Source organism: Pseudochaenichthys georgianus, chromosome 19 (assembly GCF_902827115.2).
Source record: "Pseudochaenichthys georgianus chromosome 19, fPseGeo1.2, whole genome shotgun sequence".
In the NCBI taxonomy this organism is placed as follows: Eukaryota; Metazoa; Chordata; class Actinopteri; order Perciformes; family Channichthyidae; genus Pseudochaenichthys; species Pseudochaenichthys georgianus.
Genome location: NC_047521.1, coordinates 5,012,210 through 5,033,292, shown reverse-complemented (window position 1 = coordinate 5,033,292; position 21,083 = coordinate 5,012,210). Strand labels below are relative to the sequence as shown.

General features: G+C 42.0%; 1 pseudogene; it reads right to left on the bottom strand.

Annotated features, from left to right (window-relative positions):
• LOC117465153 (myosin phosphatase Rho-interacting protein-like) overlaps window positions 1-21,083 on the bottom strand; it is a 36,361-nt pseudogene that overhangs the window by 3,675 nt on the left and 11,603 nt on the right.

Below are 21,083 nucleotides of genomic sequence, written 5' to 3'. Positions count from 1 at the left end.
GACCATTGTTTCTTTACACTATCTCATCATTCATTGCAAATACTAGCACCTATTTAACCAAATGCAACTGCACAGGATAGCATGAAAAAGAGGAGAGAGAGAAAGTCCCCCTGAAGGGAACTTTGGGATGCGAGCCTTTGCAGACCATTTAATGCATGAAACCTATAGAGGACTCTACGGGGAAGGGACACCTCCCAGAAGCAAACAAGGCCAATTCAAATGTGTGCAATTATTTGGAACAGACTGAGGACAGCCATTCTTCATCACCCGTCATGCTACACCTTCGAACAGAGCACAGAGATATCTCGCTGCATCAGTATTCACCCATTGGCCCGTACATATGTAATCAGGTTCATATCTGAAAAGGTCAAAGGTCAAGGCCTCCCCGGCTGTGTGTGGCATGCCTGTTTAGACAGAGCTTGTGTTTCTGAAAACCCAAAGCGTGTCAAGTGGACCGGTAAGGTGTTTATGGGCTGTAGGTGGGCACTCCTCCTATTCTCCTCTCCCCCTCTTTTCTCTCACAGCTGGCATGGATGGAGGGACAGAATGCAGCAGGAAGCGGACTGTGGAAGGGACATGATGACCCCCCTCTCACCCGGTTGATTTGTCTGTAAAGTTTGTGTAAGCCCTGTGAGCCCTTTATGAACAGCATCAGTTCAGAAAGGCAGAACACTGAACACAAAGTACACGGACTGTGTGTTTATACATCTCCCCCCTAGTTAGTAAGGAGGGATTATTAGGTAACAAAAACAGACAAAAGGGGATACTCAGATGGCATAAGAAATCTCAGCATGTACAACTTTCCTCCTTCCTTTCATTTGAACCTGATGTGTTTGTGTGCACATCAAGCACTTTGGTAGTTTGTGCGTCACTAAACTGGTTGTGGTTCTGTGTAAGTGCCTTTAAAAGGATAAGCTAAGTATTTGAGCCCACAGTGTTTGGGTATGGTGGTGAGGTTCCAAGAAAGCAGTGGACTGACCTGGTTGATCGGGTTGAATAAGGCTGATTGAATACTTCACCGATCACCAAGGACAGCTAGGGGTTATCAGGCTCAGTGAAGCTCTTCCTCTAAAGTGTGTCCTTCTTGTTCAAGCCTCACCGTCAGGCATGGAGGGGGAGGACACTTTTACACAAACTTTTTTTAAACAAGCACTTACAACTTATATAAACCAGAGTTTTATCTCAAGTCTTTCCGGTTAATGACTGCACTTTTGGTGAGCCGGAAGCTAAAGGACAAAACTAAATCCTAAATGAAACTTTTTAAAAGGACACTGCGGTTTGACTTAGTTGTCCTCTAGGGTCATTAGGGTTATCTGAAAGCATGGTGTTGCATTGAGGACATTTGCATTTCATCTTTTATGGAGGTCAGATAACACTTAAAAGATAAGATACAAAAATAAGATGTTTCTGCCCAGTACAACAAATAAATGTACAAAATGTACTCCAGAACCATAAGCTAGCACCTATCCAGTCGCTATATATCTAATAAGGTTCATTTTCAGGTTACAAACTACAAAATGTAAAATACTTTAAACAAATTATCAAACAATGCCAGTAGTTTTAGTCTAAATGAATAGCTTCTGCCTTGCTTGTTGCAACATGTCTGTCTCTAAAGCTTACCTACAGTGATTTAGTCAACAGGCTGGGAACCACTGATGTACAGAGAGGCAAGAGAGTAAATATAGCTCATGGTACATAGATTTACCAAGCTGTGGTCTGAATGTTTTTTTTAATTAAATATTGTAATTTTTGGTTTGTTTGTCTGTAATAAAACCTGCTGGATTGTCCCTCACTATATCCATGTACACCTCTGTTACAAAAAAAGAGGAAATAAGAAGGAGAGGGTTTCAATTCATAGTCCTCCCTTATTGCAAACCTTTATTACCTCCTGTAAGGGCAAGTCTATTCAAAATGAAGAAGATGAGACTATAAAAGGGACATTCTTGGTACAGTTCTGGGCACTGACCTCCTCTCGGGGCTGAGGACGGCGTCCCTCTCCTGCCTCTCGGGGCTCCTGTAGCGGCTCCTCTTCTCAGCCTTCCTGGCTTCGGCCTCCAGCCTCCGACGCGCGCGGCGTGTCATGGTGGCTGAAGGCGTGGCCCCCCCTCTGGTGCGCCGGGTGGCTTTCGTTGCTGGTCACGGTGCTGCCGCTGGCGCAGAGTCCCGAGAGCTGACGGAGCCGCTGATGTGGGAAGCCCGTTAGAGAGCAGGGAGCTGCCGGAGGGGAAGGGGTCGCTGGGGGGCGGGGGAGAGGCAGCGCGGGATGCCCCCCCCAGGCTGGAGCAGGAGCCCGTCGGGGAGAGCAGGTCCCTGGGGGGCTGGGGGGCAGAGCCATGCAGCGCCAGGCTGCCCCGGTCCACCTCGTCACCATTCACCGAGCTAACGTCAGAGCCTCCTAAACAAGAGGCACAGGACACGCCATGACCTTAGCTTTCCTTTGTTATGTATTCATTGTATTTTTCTTTACATGTAATACCTCCAAAACCTTTGTTTAACTTTTGTATTAATTTCATGTGTATATAAACACTAAAAGAGTGGCGCAGGAATGAGTCACAAACCAGGAAATAAGTTAGCAGTTTTGCTTTCTGGGTTCCCTCTTCTGAACGTCAATAGATTTTTGATTGAGTTTTTTGGTTCGATGCCTTGATTAAGGCCGGAACTTAAAGACTTTACTTTTATTCTACAACATAAAAAAAGTCAGTGAATATCTCACTTGTAATTGTCTTAAGCTTCTTTGTGTCTCAAAAACAGCAGTTGCCAACACATGTCTAACTGGGACTACTAATAGTCACTGCACCGAAGATTAGCCGCCTTTAGCTTAGCAGCGTCGACTGAAGTCATGCAACCATGATGTCATTGTTTATAGCATTACATTCACTATTTACTTCATTTACGTTTCAAGTGTCATAACCATGTGCCACCGATCTTTTTTCTGCAATATTCCAAAATGCAATGTTAAAATCCCGCTGCTTTTAGTCGAGGGAACCCTTGCCAAAGCTAACTTCCGGGTGTGCCTAAATAAACACATCACCACTTTATACCGAGTTCTGTTTTATTCAAATGTCTTATTCCTCCTCACCTGTTTGGGTCTGAGGAGAACCTGGAGGCAGCTCAGCGGGGGCCCAGACTGAAGCCCCCTCTGCCTCTCTCTGGTTCAGCTCCTCCTGCCAGATGATGGAGCTCGAGTCTGGAACCTTCTCTGCCTCTGGGATGCCAGAGCCGGTCACTGCTACCTTAGCTGGACCTGGCTCCTGCAGAATGAACACATGAAATAGTCAGAAACGCAGAACAAGAAAAGTGAGAAGAACCCTTTGAGAGATAATGAGTATACCTGAAGAGGTCGTCGGCTCCACCTTGCGTTTTCTTCTTCTGGTTCTGTTTGTTGGTTCTGGGGGTAGACCACCAGCTGTCTCACTCCACCTGGAGAAGGAGTAAGGTGGTTTTGATATTTGTGTGTGCGCTCACCTTATCCAATCAAACGCATAAGCAGATAATCAAGAAAACGTACCCGTTGATGATCTCTTTATTCTCTCCTCTGATGAAGTACTCCTGGTCCGGAGTCATGATGCACAGCGAGTTCTTCTGACCTGTCTTTGGCTCGGCGCAACCACATCCACACAGATGTTCATGTTCACTGTGCCCTGAGGCAGAGTGCTGGGCTGGAAGAGACACAACATGTTCCATTAGCCAGTGTATTAGCTAATACATTATGTGACACGTGGATTGCCTTTTGGATAAAGCTTAAAGTTAGGGCTGGCTCAGACTTGCCTTGAACCAGCCCCTAGTTATGCATCCTTTAGGCTTAGACTTTGTGGAACTTTCACCTTTATCTTTCAACTCTCTTTTCCTACTTCTCCTTTTTCTCCACCTGTATCATGTTCCATAAATGCAAGTTACGGCCCGTCCACACAGCGGCGTGCGTTGACGCTTGGAGGTGGGCGTGTCTGAACAACCAATCACATGAATCTCCCGCCCCCGACATACAAAGCAATAGCAATGTTAAAACGAAGTAAACTGGATATAAAATCCCCAAACAGGCGAAAACCTACCAGTTCCACCCACTGTCTCTGCCACCTCCCTCCATGCCTCGCTCCTCCTGTTTGTATCCCGGTAGATGAACAGAGACTGATCATACAGCACCGGCTGATTCACTACCAGCAAACAATGTGGGCTTCGTAAATAATTGGACAGCCTTCTGGGGAAAACCTGGTCTGATTAAGAGAGACGGCATTCATCCTACTTGGAAGGTGCAGATCTCATTTCGGCAAACATCTCAGGGCTTTGTGGACTTAATCCATGACAAACTGGAGTTGAGACCAGGAGGCGGAGTCGCAGTCTTACACGCTTCTCTGCGCTCTCTCCTAGGCAGTCATCCATAGGAATCCTGAACCCAATAAAATACCCAATATTAGCGGTGTGTGTGTCTGCCCAAGGACAATTTAAGGTAAAACCTAATAGAGGTGTCATACATAATAACCTAATAAAAGTAAATGTAACAACTACTACAGTGCAACAAAACAGGAAGATTAAATGTGGTCTCTTAACATAAGATCTCTAGCATCTAAAGCAATATTGGTAAATGATGTAATATCAGATTATAATATTGATATATGCCGTCTCACTGAAACTTGCTTGAGACATGAAGAATATGTCAGCGTAAATGAGGCCACTCCACCCAGCCATATCAACACTCATATTGCTCGAGGCACGGGCCGAGGAGGTGGAGTTGCAGCAATCTTTGACTCAAGTTTACTTATCAATACTAAACCAAAATTAAATTATACCTCCTTTGAAAGCCTCGTTTTTAGTCTTACGCATCCGACCTGGAAAACTTGCAGCCAATCTTATTTGTTACAGTGTATCGTGCACCAGGTCCTTATTCAGAATTCTTATCAGAATTCTCTGAGTTTTTATCAACTTTGGTTCTTAAAAACAGACAAAGTAATTATCGTAGGGTTAGGGTTAGACCAAATTCCAACTAAGCTGTTGAAGGAAGTTTTTCCATTAATTAGCACTTCTTTATTAAATATTATGAATATGTCTTTATTATCAGGCTATGTTCCACAATCATTCAAAGTAGCAGTGATAAAACCGCTTCTTAAAAAGCACAACCTCGATCCAGAGGTTCTAGCCAACTATAGACCTATTTCTAATCTTCCGTTCCTCTCAAAGATTCTTGAGAAAGCGGTCGCAAAACAGCTGTGTGCTTACTTAAAAAACAATGATTTATTTGAAGATTTTCAGTCTGGCTTTAGAACACATCATAGCACAGAGACAGCTCTGGTTAAAGTCACAAATGACATTCTAATAGCCTCAGACAAGGGTCTCTATTCTTGTTTTGCTCGATCTTAGTGCTGCATTTGATACTATCGACCATGATATCCTATTGCAAAGACTAGAGCACTTAGTTGGCATACAGGGAACTGATTTAGGCTGGATTAGGTCCTATCTATCTGAACGCTCTCAGTTTGTACGTGTTAACGATGAATCTTCCACGCAAACCAAAGTTAGCCATGGAGTGCCACAGGGCTCAGTGCTCGGACCTATTTTGTTCACACTATATATGCTTCCAATATTATAAGGAATCATTCTGTAAATTTTCATTGTTATGCGGATGATACTCAACTATATTTATCAATCAAGCCTGATGAAATTAATCATCTAAATAAAATTCAAGACTGCCTTAAGGACTTAAAAACGTGGATGACCTTAAACTTTTTGATGTTAAACACGACCAAAACTGAAGTTATTGTACTTGGCACGAAGAATCTACGAAACAAATTATCTAAAGATATACTAACTATGGATGGCATTAATTTGGCCTCCAGTGAGACTGTAAGGAATCTTGGTGTTATATTTGATCAGGATTTATCCTTCAACACCCACATAAAATCAATTTCAAGGACCGCCTACTTCCATCTACGTAACATTGCAAAAATCAGGCATATCTTGCCTCAAAACGATGCAGAGAAACTAGTCCATGCATTTGTTACTTCTAGGCTGGATTATTGTAACTCTTTATTATCAGGGAGTACCAAGAAGTCAGTCAAGTCGCTTCAGCTGATTCAAAATGCTGCAGCTCGTGTACTAACCAGAGTTAGGAAAAGGGACCACATTACTCCTGTTCTGGCTGCCTTACACTGGCTCCCTATAGAACACAGGATAGAATTTAAAATTCTTCTTCTCGCCTACAAAGCCCTTAATGGGCAGGCGCCATCTTACCTTAAAGAACTCATTATACCCTACTGTCCTACTAGGGCATTGCGTTCCAAGAATGCAGGGTTGTTGGTTGTTCCTAGAGTCTCTAAAAGTGCAATGGGAGCCAGAGCCTTTTCTTATCAAGCTCCACATTTGTGGAATCAGCTTCCAGTTTGTGTTCGGGCGGCAGACACCTATTCGTTTTAAGAGTGCGCTTAAGACCTTCCTTTTTGATAAAGCTTATAGTTAGGGCTGATTAGATTCAGCCCCTAGTTTTGCTGATATAGGCTTAGTTGTCGGGGGACATCTTACTTCTTCCTTCTCTGTCTCTACCTGTGTACTCTCATGTTCTGATTAGGGCTGCAACAAATGACTAATTTGATAGTCGATTAATCTATCGATTAATGAAACGATTAATCGACTATTCGGACTATTACGCCTTGCACAATTTCTCAAATGCTCTTATTTAGCCATCAACTTTTAGATTTAGCTTGAGGTTGTTTAGGTATGTGGAAAACTAACAATTGAAGACAATAAAGATGAATACTTGATTAAAAATACATATTATTAAATTAACTAAAACAAATTGTTTACAAAATGAACATGGCTTTTCATTTAAATTAAATAAACAATATTTCACATCAAAAGAAACAAGTGTTTTAGCAAATAATAAATAATGTGATGACAGAACTGTAAACAGAATAGCTGCAAACTTTAAACAAACTAAATAACTCGGTTACCTCTAATCATTAACCCATGTTTGTATAATGTAGTTAACTGCGTGTGTTGCTGCTAGCATACATAACACCTGACGTGAAAACGTTAGCCTACTCGTGGACGGGGCTACAGAGCTGCTAGAAAGACAGTCGAACCCGGTGCATTCCTCCGTCTGAATGTGGAGCACTTTTGCTAAATATTTAGATAGATTGATTGTGTTACCGCCCTTACATGCTAAACTCTTATTGCACTTTTGGCAACGAGCATCGAGACGGGTAAAGTTTAACAACACCTCGGAGCGGCGTTCTCTCCGCCATCTCCGCACGCAGTGTGTTGCTGCATGTAGCGGCCGCGTGTGTGTGTATACTGCCCCGCCCCCTCCCACACAGACCAGGGAGAGAGATCTCGTCTGAAAATACATCATAGACGCATTTGTTTGTCTTTTTGCATATTAGAAACGAGCTGGCCACACTAAGACTGCGATATAATGTTTTTGTATCAATAATACATGACATATATTTTTTAAATGTCCCCAGTACCGATAACGTTGTAGTTTAACGGCGCGTAAAACGCACGTGATGACGTCACCAACGAATCGACGACTGAATTAGTTGGCAACTAATTTGGTAATCGATTTTAATCGATTAAGTCGATTAGTTGTTGCACCCCTAGTTCTGATTAACCAAGCTTCCCCAAATGTCTTTCTTTTTGGTGTCTATATACGCCGGGATCCGGAGTCATGGATGATCCTGCGGTCCTGTGTCCTGGATTGCGAGCCCTGGATCGCGAGCCGTGGCTGTGGTCCTGGATCAACGGTCCTGGATGGATATCCTCGTGGATTCATCTTCCTATTATACACACATGCATTTCCAAACATTTGGACTACCTATGTTGCAAATGTATTATCTTTTCAATTTACACACGGCATCTATTGCACGTCTGTCCGTCCTGGGAGAGGGATCCCTCCTCTGTTGCTCTCCCTGAGGTTTCTCCCATTTTTCCCTTTAAACTGTGGGTTTTCTTCGGAAGTTTTTCCTTGTACGATGTGAGGGTCTAAGGACAGAGGGTGTCGTATTGTCATACTGATATTTTGTACACACTGTGAAGACCACTGAGACAAATGTAACATTTGCGATATTGGGCTATATAAATAAACATTGATTGATTGATTGATTGATTGACTACCGCTATAATGAATTTTCCCTCAATTTTTTTGGAATATGAGGAAATGACCTGCGTAGTCTCTTCCAGCATACACGCGGTTTGATTGGCTAGCGCTTGTACTGGCAAATTTGCATAAATGGGATTTCATTGGCTGACGGTTCTGCCGAGGCACCAAAAGTTGAACATTGCTCAACTTTTGAAGCGAGCAACGCCAGCAACGCCAGCAACGCCAGCAACGCTCCACGTCGCTTCCCAAAATGCAGTTCGGCTAAATGTGACGTCACCCCATTCAAAGTGAATGGGCAGAAGCGTTGGAAGCTTCAACGCACGCCGCTGTGTGGACGGGCCGTTACTAACTCAGTATCAGTTGATGTAGTCTTGGGTGACGCCCATGTGTTTTTTAAACACAAGTTCATTTTAAAAATGTTTAATTTGGGTTGTCTATGTTGTGACTTTTAGGTTTTTTCCATTTCCCCCCCATTGATTGTGTGTTTTCTTCTTTTCCTTATCAACAGGGAGGGTCTAAGATCAGATGGTGACATATTCTGTACACACTTTAAAGCCCCCTGAGACAAATATGGAAATGTGATATTGGATGTATAAATACAATGTGATTTATTGAATTAATTGAATGAAAACTGAAATGTTGGAGCAGAAAACTGAAAATAGCAGAGGAAATAATAGTACAATTAAGGCATAGTTTACACTTAATTCAACCGAATGTGCTGCGCAAAGTGCTAGAACATAAAAAGAGGACACATTTAAACAGGATGCTTGAGTCACTGGTTTGTCTCATCTATGTCTCTGTTGGTTATGTCCACAATGTTGGATGGGAGACTGCCCAGCTAAACACTGATATCACGTTTCAAACTGAAACTGAGAAGATCTGGGGGAAAACATGCCTCAGTGTTTCACAGACTTGGCTCAGCAGATTTCACCAATCCCTTGTTTCTCATCAATCTTTTCAAGAGGCAGGTTTCAGCGCCTGAACTGTATGGACTATCCGTTGTTATCATCATATCGCCATGGTAACTAGGCAAATCCTTTCACTTGTAACACACACTGAGTGAAAGGGGGAGATGACAGCGATGTGATTCCGCACTTAAGCTGCTTTGTGCGTAATCACTGAAGAACGAAGAGCTGTGTCTGCTTTGTACGACACAAAACTTACGAACACTGAACAATCTCAATATCTTTATTAAGGAATAAATTCAATGTAATTTGAAGCGGATTGGTAATCGTCTCGTTAACACCAGAGCAAAGAAACCCCCTAAACTTCTTCTCTAACCTTTTCTCCGTCTGCTCTGAATCCTGCAGCTCTGTTATCAGGCTTCACTGCTACAGATGTAAAACAGGTGCTGGGTCCCTTTCCAGCTCCTTTTAAGGCCACTGAGCACACATCCAGCTTTATAAAGATCTGCCTGTAAACCCCCGGGGGCTGCCAAATATGGCAATCAAACTGCGTCACACTTTAGAACTCAGAAGCTCCGGAAGAATGTCCTCCACTATAATGAATCATGTTTGAGGAGCTCAAGTAGCTGTGTCGAACTGTGTAGAACCCCGCAGCGTGGTGAACCGTGGCAACAACACTATCCAAGGGAAATGTCTAAAATGAGAATTATGACCGAGAAGTTGAGATTATATATATTTACAAATATCACTTTAGCACATTATTTTTGTATTTCCATCCGTACGACTTTAAAAAAAAAAAACAATACAAAAAAATGTCGTTTTTGTTATTGTACTTTTCCTGTGTGTTTCATGTAGTCTTAATATGTTTATTGTATGCACATAACTACAAGGCACATTTGTGTAAGTCAACTGAGCAATACAACTTTCAGGTTCTCAAGATCAGGAACATTTAGTGAATTCATAAAGTATACGATTAACAGAAAATCTATCTGAAAATATTAAAATGATATTTCATTGTTAAAATTATTATGCAAAGCAAATATATTTAAATGTTGACAATTTGCTTCTTTCCTTGGCTTAAGTGCCTATAAACATAATATATTTGGAACTGCTCGGTAGGACAGACAAAAATGAACATTTGATGATGTTGTCACGTTGGGCTTTAGAAAACTCTAACAAGTGATAGAAAAAAAACCTTATTGAGAAAATGTTATTAGTTGTAGCTGAAACACAGATTTGTAGCTCCTCATTCTATCACTGACACTTAAACCAGGAGCTTAGCTGTAAAGGGTTTTATCGACCAAAGACCTCTTCAACATCTCTTTGATCCAACAGATGCTCAGCTGTGGAAATATCCTACTGTTCTTCTATATAGTCTATATATGACTGAGGGCACGTTTTCTAACTTATGTGTTGCTGTTCGGTGGAGTCTAGATTTCTCGAGTCCATTAATCGTGGTCCTGAGAGAATAAACACAACATGTTTCCTAGAAACTGCCCACTGCTACAGGCACCGAAACAAAGGAGCTCTATCTGCCAAGGCGACCATTCAAACGCAAGAGAATTGTCATGGGTTTTTATGCCTGCACTGCTGGGCCAATTCCATATCCTTCGATTGTGTCTGCTTTCCCGGGGGCTGACTATTTTTAGCTTTGCAATGGGATATTATTAAAACCAACAACTTTCTCAGAGGCTACTCTTGAGATCCCCGTCACTCTGGCTGACATGTCACGAGAGGCCACATCAACTAAACAATACAACCAACCCACAGGAGACTGAAAGGCTTACACTGAAACAGGGATGTGTCTATAAGGCAACTACCACATGCTTCAGTTTTCCTTTATATTGCAGCTCGTGCCCAATAGGAAACTTTCAAGAAAACGGTGAAAATGGCATGAAAAACAGAGGCAACTTTAGAATGAAGTGGAGCACAGCCACCCCATAAATAATAAATCCTCCAGGAGGTTTTTACAGGCCGAGCCAAAGACAAGTCCTCCCCAGCAGGCTGTGCAGACTGCTGTTTCTAATGGTACCTCAACCCAGTACCTCCATCAAAGCTCCTTACAGACAGTAACTACCAGACTAGCTTGTTCTGAAACTGCCATTATGGAAATCAACACAAATGGATTCAAAACAGAGAATAAAGTGATAATGCTTTTAATGTGTCTAAAATAAGATAGAAGAAGCTCTGGAGCAAAGCGGTGCTCTCCCGCCTTCAGCATGTTCTCCAGACCAGTTTCACCATTAAGCTCTCAGGGTGGTCTCATTATATTTCCATCGAGGACAAATCTGTGTCTCCATGACAGTCCTTCTAACTATCTATCCATTTCCTGTCTTCATCTTGATTTGATTGGCCTTATATGCAATGGTTATGTGCTTTCCTCTAATGGTGTAACTGTGTGATGCACGAGCCGTGTTGGCACCAGCAGAGTTTGGTGCTTGATGCTGCTGCAGGCCGCGTGTGGAATGTCTGGGTCTGGGGCATATCTAACGTTTCCTCTGCGGTTTTCTAGGGGCTACAGTTCCCTTTCTCCTTCTCTCTGGTCCCGGTGCTGCGAGTCTACTGCAGTTCACCAAATAAGGGCATTTGAGGAGGAATGCTGCTTTAGATGGTGGAGCTTCTTTCCCTCTGCTAGTGGTGAACATAGTTTCAGAGGCAACCGATTCAGATAGCACCCTGCTGTGTACTTGCTATACATATCTGCCAATATCATCACTCCCTGGTCCTTTTCCTTCAGGATGATTCAAAAGAATCAACCACTTTTTTTACTTTAATACATTTAGTGACAGGAAGTTGAGAAAAACTGCCTTCAAATGTTTGCCAGATAATCATTACGACTGAATAGTAGAAGCAAAAACAGATCTTCATCCTCATGCTAATGACACAAAAGGAATTGACCATGGCGAAAAAGCATCCATGCAAGTTAAACACCGTTTCTCTTGAGTTAAAAATGGTCCCTTATCCAAAGCCTTTAAGTTTCTACTTCATGGGTGAATGGAGAAATGAAGAACATGAGAGCGCAGAAGGAACATACCGTTTGCACTTTTTTGCTTTTTATGGGCAAATAAACACTGACTGTAAAAACAAGCTAGGGATCAAAGTCACACAAGGTGAACACACATTTAAAAAAAAAAAAAAAGCCTCTGATGACATGGGACCCAGCATGTTTGGAGTACAACGCATTCGAGGGAATAAAAGGTAAAAATGTATCGTAACTTTATGGCAATGCCACATTATAATTAGGTAAAGCGCCTAAAGCAGCCCTCTCATGGCAAAGCCCAACAAAGGACGATGGAAACATCTTTTAAAATGTAGCAAAAGGCTGGAAATTCTGCTTTTTGACTATTGCCATGACATTTTTGCCAGGAAGTCACTTCTTCAAGCCAAGTCATATTTGGTCACATATTGCCCTTTTAAAACGTGTTGTACCCGTAATAAGCTAGCAGCATTAGTCGGTGTCAGCAGTGATTGTTAGGCCATACACGATTACTTTCCCATTTTGCTTTTTTTTTTATATAAAGAAACCCAAAACATTTAGTTCATTTTCACATAAGCTATTAGCCTAGCAGCCGACCTTCAACAAATGTATTACTTTTGAGGATGAGGAGTTGGTTTTTACTCTTTACGATGCGAGAGCCATAGGAGTTGACCAACAACACAAGTTCTAAACATTTGGTGCCAAAGTATTTTAGATTAAAATCAAATGCTAAAAAGGAACCTGATAACATTCATTCGTATACTTTTGGTATGAAGCAGGGCGGAGATGGAGAGGTCACAGCCAACCAACATTTAGAATTAAAGTGCACCTATCATGCTATTTTTAGGCAATAGCATAGGTCTCAGATATATAAAAATAATAATATATATGTGTTTTGCTCAAAACACCAAACAGATCACCCATTCTAGCCATGCCTCATATCCCTCTATTTCACTTCCTGTTTAAAAAGTGCTGATTTGGGATATAAAGCTAAAACAATTTTTTTTTTAAAAAGATTAAGAAAAAGGAGGGGGCTGAGCTCATGAGGGAGATTCTACCGGCAGATACTGTCGAAACTAAATACTGCCGTGATGAAACGCCATATCATGGATTATCATGGATTATCATGGATTATCAAGGATTCTTTCTGAAACAGTATGGAGCTCAAAGGCTTTCTCTCTTGCCGGTTATACGACAAGGTGAGTTCCTTTTTATTTCCTGCTTCTTCACACACATGCTCTGTGCCGTACAGGTTAGCTCTGAGTGTTAGCGATGCTAATGTAAACATGCACCAACCATATTACGTCCAAAACAGTCGGACATTGTTTCTGATAGCAGCGTTACTGATAGTGCTGTGGGTGTAAAGCCAGCCTATATTTCCGATATTACCTCATATCGGACGCAAATCTGGATTTGGGTACGGAGGAAAAGAGAGGGTTTTATTTTCTGACGCTGCGTGAGTTCCCCGACACACCGGGGACACATATTTATGTATAAAAGACAGGTCCCCTTTAAAGTAACTGGACATACAGTAGCTAGGCTAATTAACTGTCAAAATGTTATTTTAAAGCCATGGACAACATCTGGTTCAACCTCACTGTGGACCTTACTTTAGAAGACATGTGTTTGTTATGCAAGCTATTTTTGAAAAACAAAGTCCTCACATAACATTAAGTGAGATATTTTAATCAGAAGAATAAGCCTTGTGAATGGAAAAAACAACAACATTTCATTCCAATATAGACATATATTGTTATAAGATCTTGAAAATGTTGAAAGATTGTGGACCACAATCAAATTCAAAAGGTGACCGTAAACCTAAACCTGGCTTACCGTTTTTGACATGGCAACTGTTAAATAGAGATTTAAAAAAACAAAAGAATATTTATCTATTTGTATTGTATCGCAGGAACCTCCTTAGTTTGAGAGGTCTGTTGATGAACTGCAATAAAGTCAAGATGATGAGATCAAACGAGGCATAAGACAAAGCGATGGGGGTGGGGTTCCTGTAAATCTCTCCACTCCATGAAAAAACACATGTGAGGAGTGGGTTATATGAATATAAACCTCAAACAAATGATATCTGCCCTCCACCGGTGGATCAAGCCATTGGGTAAACAACGGTGAACTTAATAAGATGGAGAATATTAACACTGTGTTATCAGCTCAGAGGTTTTGGAGAGCTGCTGTCCTCAGAGTCCAGAGCACAAAGCGGCCATTTCCCTGACCCACTTTTCCTGCTTTTGGGAGCCCATGAAAAGACCAACGGACAATGAGGCAGACGGTTTTGGAATGACTTTTACAATGAGAGGAAAAAACAACAGCCCACCAACCTGGGTGTCACTGGAAACACACTACACAGTGGAAACACGCACACGCACGCAACCGAGTTTCCTCCCATTGTCATCACTGGCAACACGAAGAGATTCACCAAATGGACATCAAACAGCCGGCTTACACACAGAGAAGTTACACATTTAGCTCATCTCCCTTCCCCCGGCTGTGTGACTCACTCACGGGGACACCTGCTGAACAACCCATCTCTTTCCTATGAAGGGCTCCAGACACAATAACATCACATTGAGAAACCATTCACGTTAAATCAACCGTTGACACATTTCTCTGAGAGCTTTAATCTCACTTCCTTCACACTTGGCCGGTGTAGAGAAGTGTCAAATGCACCAGATTAATATTGGAAGTTTATAATAATGAACTTTGAATGCTGCAGGGGTTGCTTGACAACTCTATATTTCTACACTGCGTGAGACACTGCCTTTTATAATGGTCAACTTAGCGTTACTTATGAATATTATATTTACATCATTATAGACTACATGAATGATATGCTATGACTGCCTAATTCCCACCAATCCGTGGAGCTGTTTGAGTCGATGCATTTCCCAGGACACACCCTTGGATATTTCACAATGTAAGCCTTTTGTAATCAACTTCTTTATCCCTCCGACATAGGGAGGTCACAATATCAAACATGTTGTATTCGATACCAATACCAGTGAAATTCCACAATTATCTAAACTACTAAATCAAGTTTAAATTCTATGTATATACACATGATAACTGATATTTGATGGGAAGTTATACAGGTCATAATTCCCTTTATTTTTTATACTGCTGTGAAAACATATCCTTCAAACAACCGTAGGTATTCAGGTGTTTCCCATAAAACTACATTTTACAAGACTAAATATAAACATATCATGATAACATTACCATACGCCAGGGGTGTCAAACTCAATTTCCTCCCGGGCCACATCAGCATTATAGTGGCACTCAAAGGGCCGGTTTTACATTTTAATATAATATATATTAAATAATGTATTATATTACATTGTTGGCCCTACATTGGGCCACATAAAATTAGGTTGCGGGCCGGATTTGGCCCCCGGACCTTGAGTTTGACACCCCTACGCGATGATTTACCTTTCCCCAACACTCATCTTTACTGAATACAGCTCGAGTACTTCATAATGCAACTCTCTAGAACCTCTGCTCACTGGCAGCTAACTTCTAATGGCTAACATTATTAGCTCTCCTCCTTAGATGAACAGGGATATGTGGTTGAGAATGTAGCATGGCATAGCCACATGTGTATTGCTCCTGATGAGCAGGTGGCATCTTCTATGGAAGGCTCTGCCAACAGTTGCATATTGTTTGTGTTAACGGATAATGCCAACCTAGTGAAGTAAAGCGCTTTAATAAATAATGTTGAAAGTCTGGATGTATTTAGTGTGAACAGTATCCAACCCAAGCAGTGTGTGGCCCCCAGTGTTTACACTCAACAGCCTGATCTCCCGGTCTGGGTTCGGTCTCCCTGCTGCCACCACAGACACAGACACAGTGGGCACCACGAGGTGACTTCTTTACACAGTTGATGTGTGAGTGATGTTCTTTATTGTGAAGGTTTCCCTGAGGACTCCAAACAACAGCATGGCTGTAACTAACGCTGGGAACTAACACTATGCTGCTGTGCTTTCACTGTGACACGTCTCCATGCTTTAATGTTCAATGTGCTGCAGAACCTCTTTTCACCCTCCGTCTGAAACCAGAGCCCATTCTGCTCTGATTGGTTAGTTTGCCGGCTCTGTCGTGATTGGTCCCATTACATACAATGCGTTTGAGCAGTGGCCAATAGAAGGTGTTACATATGGATGTAATAATATCACTGAAGTGTGTGGGAGAGAAACTTTGGAATGTAGACTTCGCAGACCATGTGCATGCACAGAAACCTATGAAGCACACTACAGGAAAGAAAAAAAAACTGGATGTAAACATACACGAGTTTATCGCCAAAGAACTTGTAACTACTTGTGTTCTAATGCCAAAGCACCTCTTGCTTTAAGAAAATGGACTTGTCACACTACCTTGTCAAATGTTTATGTTGCTCTTTCAGCTCAGATTTGACGACCTCTTGACGAGATCAAGTGACATATTTCAAGATGCATGACTCACCGACTCGTCCAGGGCAAAGCGCAGACAGCCGTGTTCGTACAGCACAAAGAATCTCCGTTGCCATTTCTGTCAGGAGAACAACATGCTATGAGAAAACCATAGTAGGTGGTTTTATAAGTAACAGAAGCACAGACACATTGCTCTTTCTTAATAGACCAACAAACAATTAGGCATTAGAGTTAAGCCTCACTTTCCATTATTCCAGCAGGGGCCATAGGGGCACTAAATACAACTTCAGCCCACAACTAGTCCTCCTACTAAAGCCCTTCCCGTACATAGTGGGAGGTATTAGCCTGAATGTGTTTACATCGTGTGTGTACCCATTTAGAGAGCCAACACACAGGCCTGCAATGCATGCTCTTACCCGGGATCTCTGCATAGGGTTGTCAAAGTCAGTTCCCTCAGGGGCCAAACACAGCCATCCACCATAAATAGGTTTAGCCTGTAAAAGAGAGGGGGGAGAAAAAAAGAGCAATTTAGCTGATCATCCAAACTGAGAGAGAGTGAGCTGGGGGGAGGGGAGGGAGACACGTCATGTAAATATGATTCCAGATATAGCTTCTGTTCTCAAACACATGTGCAGCCATGCCACAGAGCTCTTTGGTGTCTGTTTGATGATGACATGATGCATTAGTGCGTTTCTTTCCCGATGACCCAGAGAACATTGATTGACTGACTAGGTGCAAAATAAACAACACCTCTACACACAGTTCTGTGCTTCCACCAGCGTCGTCAGTCCACCAGAGGCAGAACCGTTCAAAAGACTTGGAAACATATGAACAAAGAGCCCACTCCCATTGTTTTGCTCTCTGCGCTCCAGTCAACCATTAGCAGAACAGTTCTCCTTCCAGCACTCCCCTCCATTACAAACCTTTCTCCTGGAAGGTGGAGGGGTCGGATTATTAAGTCTACTTTTCTATACCGGCCCTGTAACTGCTCCATGTCACTGCATGCCTGTCATAAAGCTATACGTGCCTTGTTTGAACTTGTATAGACGTGCCTATGAAGGCAGTTTGACGAGCTGAAAACATTACAAATATATACTATTTTAGTTGCATTTGTGACCTACCAAAGTCAAATACATCTGGTAATTTGGCAGAAGTTGACCAAACTATTTCACTTGTGATCTCTTGCCCTGCATACACTCACACCATGACAAACACACTTGATAACTTCCTCTCCCTCTCCCCCTTACCAGTAACATCAACCCTTCCAATCTGCAGGTGTGCTGCTTTCTGTACTGCACACATGGTATTATTAAGCTGTCCTAACAACAGGCTTTTTGATGTTTCAAAGTGCTGTCAATCAATTCAAATTGACTGATTAAAATATCAAAAGTCATTAATGCTTTACATTTTAAAATACTATTTACATACGTGGCGTTGTAATAAAAACGTATGACAAACCGGTAAGAGAAATCAGACGGTTTTCTACTTTAATAACATGATTTCTGAATTATTGCCATGTAGTCCATCCATGTTCTGACCCATAGCTAAAGGCGTAGCAGATCACCCTCTGTGTGATGTGCGCTAGCTACACAGGGCACTCAAATGTTCCTATTCATATAACGAGTAGGCTACTACCCGTTCCTATAGTGGTGACCCTGTTTGCTATTTTCTACTCCAATGAGTGTTTTTCTTTTTTAAAGATAGCCACAGAATGAAAAGCATAAATGTACGTTCTGAGTTTGACTCAGTCAAAACTTTGGGATTTACTGGATACTTGAAAAGAACAGAGCCATCATAAATGTTTAGGTTACACCTTTAATACTATGAGATGTCACAGTGTCTGTTTGACAATTTGGTCAGGGGGCCAACACTGATATTGCAACTTAAGTAATCGCTTTTGGGTAGAAGCTGTAAACCTATCCAGTATTCATGTTTTAACCCCTTGACATATGGCCTAGCTATGTTGACATCTTTGAAAATGATTGTTTTGGTCATTTAATCATTGTATCATTGTAAGTGGTAAAATCGGATCTTTTTTTCACAATGCTGCCAAATTAGTGACAATTTGCTCTGTAATTTCTAACAATTTTGTAATATTATCCCTCATTATATCTCCTGTGAAAGTATGATCTTAACTATTGATTAAAAAAAAGTCAACCAATGGTAAAACAATATCATAGCCTACCACATGGGGTGCTGTGGGTTGATACAGCAAAACACAGCAGCAATGTCAGTGAAGCAAAAGAGTTATACAGTTCAAACTAATGGGTGGTATTTGAGATAATAAATAGTTTGAGTCTGATATTGTCGACTAAATAACAGTTACCTCCGGATTAGACCACCAAGTGTTGCCAAAAAAACAGGTATGCTAAACCTTTTTCCATCTACAAGCTAGCTAGCCCATCTGCTAGCTAGCTAGCTAGCTAGCAGCACAGATCATTCCATCTTTTCCATCTCAATGTTTCACTTCACCAACAGTCAAATTAAGGAGTACTGTGTGCACATGAGTTTTTGTGAGAATGTGTACTGGTAAAATAGCTATAGCATCTATTACACATGTATATAGAACACTAGACGTTTAAATTCAGCATGCTATGAGGAACTTGTGCTGAAAGTTGGGGAGATTCAAGATATCCTTGTACAGTTTGACAAGGCCAATGAAGACAAGCCAACCTTTACCTTCTGGAGAGAGTACATGGACCTTGTGTCTATTCTCCTTGCATTCACCCGGGCACTGAGATGTGGTGATTGGAACCTGTACATGTCAGCCTTCAAGAGCATGATGCCTTGGTTTGCTGCGTATGATCACACCCATTACACAAGATGGGGTGCTGTGTTCATAGCAGACATGGAACAGCTGGCACAGACAGCACCAGAGGTCTACCAGGGCTTCCTAGATGGTGATTTTGTAGCCAAGGAGACCAAACACAGCTTCAACGAGGTGCCTTTCGACCTTCGCCTTGAACACATCAATAAAACGGGAAAGGTTGCTGGAGGATTGATAGGCATCACTAGAAATGATCCAGCAAGAAACCGTTGGTCCATCACCTACAATGAACGTGCATCCTTGGCAGAGGATACCAGATCCCTGTTTGGACTGACACATGATGACGACGATGATGAGGAGACGCACAAAGACTGCCTTCAATCAAGAATCAAGAGGGATAATCACGATGTCATTCAACTTGTTGATCAGTTCCAGAGATACAACGTCTTCCAACAAGAGCATATGTATGATTTAGTGTCCCTGACAACTGGTGATGTTGCCTCAGAAGAGATACTGAATGACCTTACACATGCTGCAGAGTCTGGCAAAAAAACTATCACTGAGTTGGTGAAAAAACTACTGGGCACAACGAACACAGACTTCTATGCCAGTCTCACCAAGAGAAAACCCAAGCTTGAACAACTCAGATCCAAGTGTGTGAAGCCTGACAGGGATATTTTTCGCCGCATCATTGTATCCATGGAGAGTGGCAGAGAGGTCAACATGGATGAGCTTCTCCAAAAAGAACTGTGTGCAGTCCCCCTGTCACTTGCCACAACAGATTCAGTGCTCAGGCCTACAAACAAAGCTGACTTAGCCACCATACTACAAGCTGGTGCAAAGGAAACAGAGCTCAGTCCATCCGTTATGAGAACATGCACCATCATTGATGGAATGGCCTTAGTAAGAGCAATGGGAAAACCTCACAATGCATCAACCTTCGGGGAATATGCAGATGTGTTCACACAGAGAGTTGCATCTAATCTACATGGGAACGTCTTCAGAGTGGATATAGTGTTTGATCGGTACCAACAAAACTCCACCAAGAGTGGAACAAGAACAAAACGCAGCACTACTCAGCGAAAGGTTCGCACAATTGTGAGTAGAGATGTAAAGCTACCTGCTAACTGGAATAGCTTCATTGAAATGGATGAAAACAAAGCCAACCTTACCCATTTCCTATCAACTGAGCTTGAGAATCATGTGCAGCTTTATGATGAGGAAATTGTTATCAGTGGAGGGTTTGAGGATCCTGAAAAAGTCACGTCAGCAGCTGGGATTGATGTATCTCCCCTACAAGCTACACATGAAGAAGCGGATACACGCATACTACTACATGCAGCTGATGCAACAATGAAAGGGTTTCAGAGGCTCATCATTCAGTGCCGAGACACAGATGTGTTGCTGCTACTACTTGTATTTGCAAACCAACTAAGCCGAGAAGTTTGGATGAAAGCAGGAACAGCTAAGAAACCACGCTACAGCAAAGTCCATCAAATCACACTACCAAATGAGATGCTCGATGGTCTGTTTTCATGCCATCACTGGATGTGATACTACGAGCCAGTTGACCGGAATTGGAAAAAGGACAGCATGGAAAGTGTTCCATCAGTACCCGCATCTTCTCCACAACTTTGGTGAGGATGAAGTACCAAGTACCACTTCCCTATCCTTGGCAGAACAGTTTGTATGTAAGCTCTATGACCTTAAGTCAACCAGCAACTCGATACAAGAAGTTCGCTGCGCTCTCTTTCGAAAACTTAAAGCCAATGTTGATACATTACCACCAACAGAAGATGCATTGTCAATGCACCTCAAGAGGGCCCACTACCAAACGAAGGTTTGGAAACAGTCACTAGTGACTAGGGCTGCAACAAACGACTAATTTGATAGTCGATTAATCTATCGATTAATGAAACGATTAATCGAC